Source organism: Desmodus rotundus, chromosome 4 (assembly GCF_022682495.2).
Source record: "Desmodus rotundus isolate HL8 chromosome 4, HLdesRot8A.1, whole genome shotgun sequence".
Taxonomy (NCBI): Eukaryota; Metazoa; Chordata; class Mammalia; order Chiroptera; family Phyllostomidae; genus Desmodus; species Desmodus rotundus.
In genome coordinates, this window is record NC_071390.1 from 108,067,196 (window position 1) to 108,077,326 (window position 10,131).

The window sequence follows — 10,131 nt, forward strand, 5'->3', positions numbered from 1 at the left end:
CATGGCTATTGAAGTAAGAAGAGAATGATAGAAACACAACTAAAGCAACACCCAGAGTCTAGGAGGTTTTTGGTTGTTTAAGTTGGAAGCCTTGCTTGAATAAAATACAATTTATGGCTTATGACCATAAATTGAGGGGCAGGAGCTGGTACAGAGGGAAGGAATGAGGGAAGGAGATCTGTGGGGAGATGAAAGGATTGGAGCACAGAAGTGCCCCTTTGAATAGGGGCTGGCTACATTGTACTTAGCAGCAAGAGTAAAAGGGGTAAGAAATGTGTCACAAAGTATTTGAGACTATTGTAGTCTAACAGCACGAAGTGGGGTAGGAATTGAGGAAATTCACTCTTGTTTCTCTCTGTGAAGTAAAAGCACTAACATTTGCTCAGACAGTAATGTTGGCGGAAGGTGCCTGGTACTTACCATGTTTCTGGATTAAATGTGCCCTCTTAAATCTGGGTTCTCAGAAGCAGCCCTTACCCTCTGAAAATCTTGAAAAATCTGCCTCGCTTGAGGAATCAAGTTGACAGAATGTTTTCCATCAAATCCTTCACAAGGTGGCATCTAAAAGGGTTTAAATGTTTGAAAAATGCCAATGTCCCCAATCTCAATGGTTTGAGGAGCTGGTCTTTGCATCTGCAGGTACTAAAATGGGGTTAGTTAAAAGGGAGCTCTTTTGTTCTTCTTATTTCCCTTACCAAGTCATTTCCGATTTCCCTGTCGGTTGTCAGATATACTTGCTGTCCAATCAGTCAGAGCAGGTCTTTGACAATATAACATACAGCGTGGGTGTGTGTGTGTGAGAGAGAGAGAGACAGACAGACAGACAGAGACAGAGACAGAGAGAGAGATTCTCTAATGGTTGTTCATGACCTCAAATGCCAGATCAGTTCCCCAGGTGACAAGAAGGCTTTTCTCAGCTTTCCGCTGATCCTTTGTCTGATTCACTTCCACTCTAAAGATTGGCCATCTTTTTCTGCCTGAGCCATTCTGTATAGGAAGAAATAGATGAGCTACTGAGAGAGCTGATCACTAAGGGTCCCTGAGGATAAGGGGCTCAGCATAAACAGAAAGGGTGGTTATGGAGAAGAGCCAGGGACTGGGGCATTCTGAAGGGAGGGCAAATACTTGCTAGTCAGCTCAACTACGATCTTCCTTCTCTCATGTATGCTGAGCCCTGTGGGCACCCAGGCAGGGCATCTTGTGAAAGCATCTGGAAACGCTGAAGCCCAAGAAGGAATTAGACATTTTAGGTGATTCCCAAGGGGTCAAAACAATTCAGCACACATGAACCCAAGTGAAATATGTTTACTTTGAGGCTGGGAATCCCAACAGCAAGTGGGATTTTTATCTTCCTGAAAAGTCTGTGCACCTGATGAAGAAATATGATGAAAACAGATGTTGGACGTTTTAGAGCCATGGTATGTAATCCGCCCAAAGGACTCAACCCTTATCGTAGGATCTGGAGAGTGACGAAGGTCAGTCCTAGGAAAAACAGTACTGAAGACACTGGCTCCCCAACATGCTGCTTGGCAATCTTTCTTGCACCCATCTCATTCCAGATCCCAGGTGCCTTTCTGATTGCCCCTGTCTCTATCCAGGGAAAGCAGCCTTACAAACGGGTGATAAAGTGGACAGAAATAGTCTCCCATGGGAACTTTGAAGCATCATAATACATATGTGAGGAAGTCCTTTTGGATACAGGGGGGCCCTTTCCTTGCCCTCAAATCCCACAGAGTTTTTACTTCTGTTGATGACCAACCAAAGATATTTATTTTTGTAAAATTCTCTAAGTTTTTGTGAAATTTTTTTTAGGTTTCTTCAGTAAATTTCATTTCTGTATAAGAAAACTAGAGATCCTCCCTCTTTCCCTCCCTCCCCCAACTCCTTCCCTCCCTTCCTTCCTTGCTTCATTTTAAAAATATGTTGTGCCCATTATGAGCCATGCATCTTGCCAGCAAGGCACTAAGCACCCTCTCCACCCCTCCACAGGAGGCCACCACCGATTCACAGCATGTCTATTGAACCCTTAGAATTTCATGGTCCTAGGTATGCTGTGTGCCAGGAGCATGTTCACTCTTACTGAAACGAGTGATAGCAGCTTACTTCATCCCATCCCATGACCATGTATACTTGGATATATAGATTACCAGTTGGATGGGACCATGTATTACCATCCAACTGGTAATCTATATATCCAAGTACTCCCTAGACAGGTGTGATCAATGTCCATGCTTTAATTAGCATACCAAACACTATTTTTAAATCACAGTTAAATGAATGGGAAGTATATCTAGCCTTTTATAAAGCTAATTTACAAAAACAGTTCTTACCTTATTGGAGCTTTTGACACTATCACGTAGTAATACATAATACTAACAATAGCAAACAATTATTAGACATGTCTATTTGTCTATTATTTTACTCAACAACCTTATAAGGTAGTTATGGGATTAAAGAAATAGGTCTTGTGGGAGTCATGGCAATTCAGCAGGCAATGTTATATTCAATAAATATTGAATATAATATCATTATAAAAGACTGAGTGACCCATCTTTTCCAAAGTCACCCAGCCAGCCAGACCAAGGCTAGCAGTTGAACTCAGGTCTGTTTGGCTCCCTAATCTAAGCACATCACCTTTCTACACTAACTCCCTGCTTAGTTTGAGGTGTCAATTGGACCCCAAATCTCACTTATCACTCCCTCCCCCATCCAAACAAGGGGAAAAAACTCCTATCTGGTTGATGTCTCAAAAGGACCTCTATTCAGATCCTTGATTTGGCACCACTTTGATCAAATCCTTCAGTGACATAATCACCAGGAGATACAGCACCTGCCACAGTCCTCCCACTGCAGCCTGTGAGTGAGGGGCTGAGCTTCTGGGGGTGTCACAGGACTCATTGCTGGGGTTGATATAACCAACTGTGCTCTACCTTGAGCATCCATGTGGAGCTACAGGAGCTATTTGGGAACAATGATGTTTGGAAAGTATTGGCATATACAATTTTTAGATGATTAGTAGGACCATTATCATCAATCAAAGAATTTATATGATGGGTTTACTTGGTAAAAATAGGCACAATTTCTTCCTTAAAAATCCTGAAAGAAAATAACCCCCATGATGCTCACCTTTACAAAATAGTGCTGTCCACTCCCAAAGCCACTGCCCTAGTTAAGACTCTCATTACTTTTCATGAAATCCTGGTGGTGCTTTGCTAACAGATCTCACTGCTTTCACATTTCTCTTCTCCAGAATTAATCTAGTCATCTTCCTACAGCACAGCTATGCCCACACCACGGAGCCCATCCCTCTGTTGTTCATACCCCTACACTGTCAACTCCTCAGCCATCATTGAAAAAAGCAGCCCCCAAAGAAAGGTTCTGAGATTCTATCTTTCCAACACACCAGCCAAACCATACTATGCTGTTCCCTGAACACCCTGGGCTTTTGGTCATATTCTTCCCTCTGATGAGAATATTTCCCACATTCCACATTCATAATCTTTGCCTTTCAAAGTTCTGCTTAGATGCAAAAACCCCCTCCACTGTGAAGACTTTGATATCTTCTTATCTGAATCCTCCTTGGAGCCTCCATATCACTTTGTTTGGAATTCTCCTGTGATTCTGCTCTTATTAGCACTGTGACCCTGGGAAAGTCAGTCAACTATAGAGAATAATGCTTACCTTACATGGTTGTTGATAGGATTAAATGAGATTAAAATAACTGAGTAGTCAGCATGGCATAGAGAAAGCACCCAATCTATGGTAGCTTTTCTGGTGGTTATTTTTTGTCACACATACACACGGAGCTGTAGACCCAGAGGATAGTCCAAACTCTGTTCGTCTTTATAGCCCTTGCAGAGCCTCTCAAAAAACAGGTGGTAAGTCTTCAGAAAACATTGGTTGAATTGAAAACATCAATATCCCACATTAACACATCAATTCTTGGTATCCAGAAGCAGAAAGTTTTGAGAAGAGAAATAATTCACCTACCTTACTGATACACCTAGCCTTGTAAATCTGTTCCTCTTTTTCCTTCTTGCACAGTATGTTGGTGATTAAAGATGTATTGTCTTTCCTAACAAAGACACCGGTATACACCCAACTGATACAATAATTGCTCCATTTCTACAGCATCTAAGAAACGTAATGGTATTTCTTGTGGACTAAATTATGTGATTTCTGTTTTCTCCATTTGTCTGTGGAACATGAAGGACAGTGGAGAGGCCCTAATGTATCTGCTTTGCTTCTTAGAGCCTAAAAACAGAACCTGGTACAAAACTGTGTTCCAGAAAATGCTTTCTGAACATTGCTGGCCCAGATTTTCACTCACATGTCTTAATGCAACTCCTGAAAGAGAAGAAACAATAAGCCAGTCTTGGCACCATCAGAGGGCTCAGCCGGCCCTGAAAGTGTCCTTCTCACCTCAATCCTGCCATTTCCTTACTGCCCTCAGGACAGTTCGATCAGGTTTATTTTTGCACAGGCCAATTAGGGCAAAGGTTCTTGGATATCCTAATGGTGTCGGGACTGTATTAAGATTTGTCGCTGAGGTTGGACAGAACATATTTCGAGGCAGTTCTGTGACTTTGGTACTCACAGAGTTCTGCCTTGCTAATCAGTGTATCAGAAGCTGTTGCTAGGAGGGTTATTAAACCATCCATCACAGGTCTTTGCTTGAGGGAAACCCAATTATAATGAATGTATTTGTTAAAAGTGCTCTCTTTCTAAGTAATTGTCAAGAAACAAACAAACAAAACCCAATCACTGTTTATACCGAATCTTATTTTTATCTAGGATCTGGGTGGAAAAAAAATGAAAATCTCCCATGAGCCCATGTTAGGTGAAAGCTTCAATGTCTAAAAATCTTTCTGTGGCCGCAAGACAAGGCAAGGGGCCCCTTATGATGTCCTCACAGCATGCTGGGCATCCCCTCTTACAGCAGTTGGTTTTCTTTCTGTTCTTTCACTGACTTTCTTCAGCCCACACCAGCTCACCTTGCAGGCGATTCAATCAGTGGACCCTAACCCATATTCTTATATGGGTTAAGAGTATAAACTGGTATAATCACTTTAAAGGGCAATGGGCACTATTTTCACATAGTGTATCTTTTAAAATGACAGATTTACACAGATCCTTTGATCTCGCAGTTCTTAGACAGCCAACCAAACACAATCTGAGAATTGGAAAAAATGAATAGGAATTGTCCATTCTCAGCAGAAAACACGTTCATCAGTTATTCTGAGAAGCACTGCTTTGAGAGATGCTGCTCTGAGAGCAAGAATCAGGACTGTCCCACGCCATATGCTTGATTCTCCATCTGAATGGCATGGGACCTACACTGACACACCGTCCCAAGGCCCAAAGATGGGATGTCTTACATGAAACTACTGAGTAGTACTTTTTATCCTCCCACATCCACCTCCCCCCCATCACACAGGAATGTCCTCAAAGCTACAGACCCTATTTGGACCAAAGGGGCATTATTTCCCTCAGCTTCACTGTGGTGAAGTCAAGTCACTGTGGTTTCACAAAGAATCAAAAAGTTAATCATTTCTAATCTTCTTGAGAGGCTCACTTCCTACTCAATAGTCTGATTTCTCAAACGTGTCTACAAAAATTATTCCTACAATAAAGTCATTTATTGTAGGAATAATAACTGCTCTTCTCACCTGGAATTCTAGTTAAAATGCAGATTTGGGCTCATCAGCTCTTGGAGCTGAGATCTGCATTTCTAACAAGCTCCTAGGGGTGCTGATGCTGCTGGTCACTAGACCACACTTTGAGCAGTAGGCTCCTATAGTACTTAATACTAAGTACTATAGTACTAAGCACCTGTGTTCCTCATACTTAGTAGCTATCTGATAAACACTAAGTTTTGGAGAGATGACTGAATTTATTGACTATTTCTACAATAGTAGAATGAAGAAAAGAAACTTTATCAAGATATCTGTCTTTCATCCTACTCACGTTCCTTTTTTTTTTTCTTAGACTAAGGAGGCTGTGGCATTGTTAGAGGGTAGCAGAACTGGCAAGGAGGTGTTTACCTTTTGGCCTGTGAAGCAAAACTAATGAAGTAGCATCGTTAGTTGAAGGCCCTGTCCATTCCACCCAGTGATCTGGCATCACAGAGTGAACCTGCTTTTCTACGTGCAGCAGCTCCTGTCCTTACCCTCATGACAATTACTGGCCAGAATTGCAGACTTATGTGTTGTTTACTCTCCCCTACTTTCCCTGAACACACATACACATGTGCACAAGCACACCCCTTTTAATTTAAATTGCTTCTTCTGCTTCTAATAATGGAAATGAATCACATGATCTTACATTATCAAAAGCTATTAGTGCATTCTAACCTAGCCCTAGCATAGAAAAAAAAAACAACAACACACATTCTCTGCCTTTCTTTGCTTATTAGAAGTAAAATGTAATCTAAATGTAATCTGACTCTCTATACCTGTTTGTTTTGGACAAATATCTAATAATCTCTCATTTTTATTTTATTTCAATAATATTATCTTCACCTTAGGCTCCATGTCTAACTCGGTCAAGGCAAAGTTCTGTTTCCTTCTTGTGGTCAGAAATGCAGCGCATCCAGCTGTGTAAAAACTAAGCCCCTCGAGAATAGTCACATCAGGAGGCCTGAGCTCTGACAATAACTTGTGTGTAACCCTATCTAAATAATTTAACACATCTGTGCCTCAGTTTCCTCTTCTGAAAAATGAGGAAACTGAACTAGATTATGTAGTCTCTTTTAGTCAAACATTCTATTATTCTAGAACAGTTCACAAAAACAAAAGCATTTAAAATTCCCAATGAATATCTATTCAGGTATATGAGATTGATTGCAATGTATATATATATATTACAATATATAGTGTATATATATACACAAAATTTTGTTATTTCTACCTTGTTCTAGATTTTATAGACATAGAAAAAGCATTTGATAAAATCCAGCAATATTTATGATAAAAACTCTCAGCAAAGTGGGAATAGAGGAATCATACTTCAACATAATAAAGGCCATCTATGACAGACCTACAGCCAATACCACACTTAATGGGCAAAAACTAAAAGCATTTCCCTTAAGATCAGGAACAAGACAAAGATATCTGCTTTTACCACTCTTATTAACTGGAAGTCCTAGCCACAGCAATCAGACAGGAAGAAGGAATAAAAGACATCCAAACTGGAAAGAAAGAAGTAAAACTGTCATTATTCACAGTGACATGATAGTGTATTTAGAAAGCTGTAAAGATTCCATCAAAAAACTACTGGATCTAATAAATGAATTTGACAAAATAGCAGGATACAAAATTAATATTCAGAAGTCAGTTGCATTTTTATATACCAATAATGAAATATTAGAAAGAGAAATTAAGAAAACAATCTCATTTACTATTACAACCAAAAAAATTTATCCCTAGGAATAAATTTAACCTAAAAGGTAAGAGACCTGTACTTGGAAAATTATAAGATACTGAAAAAAAGAAATGGAGGAAGATTAAAAAAGTGTAAGTATACACTGTGTGGGTGGATAGAAAAAATTAACATCATTAAAATGTCAAAGCTACCCAAAGTAATCTACAGATTCAGTGTAATTCCTATTAAAATACCAATGGCATGCCTCACAGATCTAAAACAAATATTCCAAAAATTTATTTGGAACCACAGGAGACCTTATAATGGCTCAGCAATCTTGAAAAAGAACAAAAATGGAGGTATCACACAACTTAATATCAAACTATACGACAAGGCCATCATATTGACAGGAGAACAGGCACTAGATCAACGGAGCATAACGGCGAGTACAGAAATAAACCCATGCCTCCGGGGTCAATTAACATCTGACAAAGGAGGCAAGAGCGTAGAATAGGGTAAAGGCAGTCTCTTCAATAAACGGTGTTGAGAAAACTGAACAGATACAAGCAAAAAAATGAAACTAGGCTGCCACCTTACACCATACACAATAGCAAATTCAAAATGGATTAAAGACAAATACAAGTAACAAAACCATAAAAATCCTAGAAGAAAACACAGGCAGTAAAATTTTGGACATTTCAACTCAATGCCACGAATACAAAAAACCCAATTTAAAAAATGGCAAAGGACCTGAATATGGGGAACCGTTCCACACGTGGGAAATGTGGCCCAGCCCCCACTCAGAAAAGCCAGTGGGGAGAGAGGTCCGGCAGGCAGGACCCACGCCCACGGATAGGTTCTCCCATGGGAAATCAGGCCTGCATTGTACCTAGGCTGCTATGAGACTTGCTCTTGCTAAAACTCCCTCACCCTGAATTGAGGCAGCAAATGTTTACTGAGTATCTTTAACTTCCTAAAGTCTGTGCTAAGCCACCCAAGTATGGAGTGTGACCAGTTTCCCCCTTGAGCTATAACATCCTTCTCTTTGAAATAATTGGCAGTATTCTGTCCTTTGTTGTCCGTAAAAGGTAGTCACCTACAGTGAACCTGTGCATAGTAAATGAGGACCATCCTTGATGTAATGTGCCCAGAAAAGAAATAAAAGCCTGTAAGATGACATACAAATGGTCCATAGACATATGAAAACATGCTCAGTGCCACTAATCATAAGAGAGATGCAAATGAAAACCACAATGAGATATCACCTCATGCCTGTCAGAATGGCTATCATCAATAATAAATCACCAACAATTGTTGGCGAGGATGTGGGGAAAAGTGACCCCTCATGCATTCTTGGTGGGAATGCAGACTGGTGCAGCCACCATGGAAAACAATATGGATCCTCAAAAAATTAAAAATGGATCTGCCTTTTGACCCAGGATTCCCACTTCTGGGAATATATCCAAAGAAACCTAAAACACTAATTTGAAAGTATATATGCACCCCTATGTTTACTTCAATGTTATTAACAACACCCAAGATTTGGAAGCAGCCTATGTCCACCAGGACATGAGTGGATAAAACAACTATGGGACATTTGCACATTAGAATACTATTCAGCTGTAAAAAAGAAGAAAACTTTACCCTTTGCAATGGCATGGATTGACCTGGAGAACATTATACTAAGTGAAATAAGCCAGTCAGAGAAAGACAAATACCGTATGATCTCACTTATATGTGGAATCTAATGAACAAAATAAACTGAGGAACTAAATAGAAACAGAGGCACGGACACATGAAACAGGCTGACAGCTGTCAGAGGGGCGGAGGATTGAAGGCCTGGATGAAAGAAAGTGATGGGATTAAGCAAAAAAAAAATATATATATATATATAATATTACATTATATTATATTACATATAAACACAGACAACAGTGTAGTGTTAACCAGAGGGGAAGGGCGTGGGGGAAGGTGGAAGTGGGCAAAGTGGGGGATAAAGGGAAGTGGAAAGAGACTTTGCTTTGGGTGATGGGTGCATGATGCACTGTTCAGATGATGTTTTCTTGAGTTGTACACTTGAAACCTATATGGTTTTGTGAACCAATATTACCCCAATAAATTCAATTAAAACATAAAAATAAAAACAAAAAAGAATTAGTCAATCCAACAGAATACAGAAAAGAAAAAACAGAAATAAATAGGAGAAAACTGAGGCAGATAGAAAGCACATTAATTCAGCAGAGTATAATCCAAATACATTAGTCATCATTATTAGTAAAAATGTGTTAACAGCCTTGTTAAAATGAAGATTGTTACAGTAGATTTTTAAAATTTAAATAAATACCACTCTGAAAAGAATTTTGACACAGAAAAGACCGGAAAATATGTACCAAAAAAAAAAAAAAATGTTAACCAACAGAAACCTGGAACAGCTGTGTTTGACATCAGGCATACTAGACTATAAGACAAAAAATAATGTTATGTGGCATAAAGGGGTTTGCAGTAAAACGATGAAAGGGGACATTTGTATGTACCCAGCACTCCAAATACATAAAGTGGGAAGGGACAGACTTACAAAAAGAAATTTACAGACCCACAAACACAGAGGGAGATTAGCACACCCCCTTCAGCAACTGAGGAGTCAAACTAAAAATCAGTAAGAGAAAATAAAGAGAAAATTGAAAAACAAGCATGACAATGATATTTGGTGTCCATGTAGAACTTTATCAAGTTCTTACAAATACTAACTTGACGTCAACCTTGTTAGAA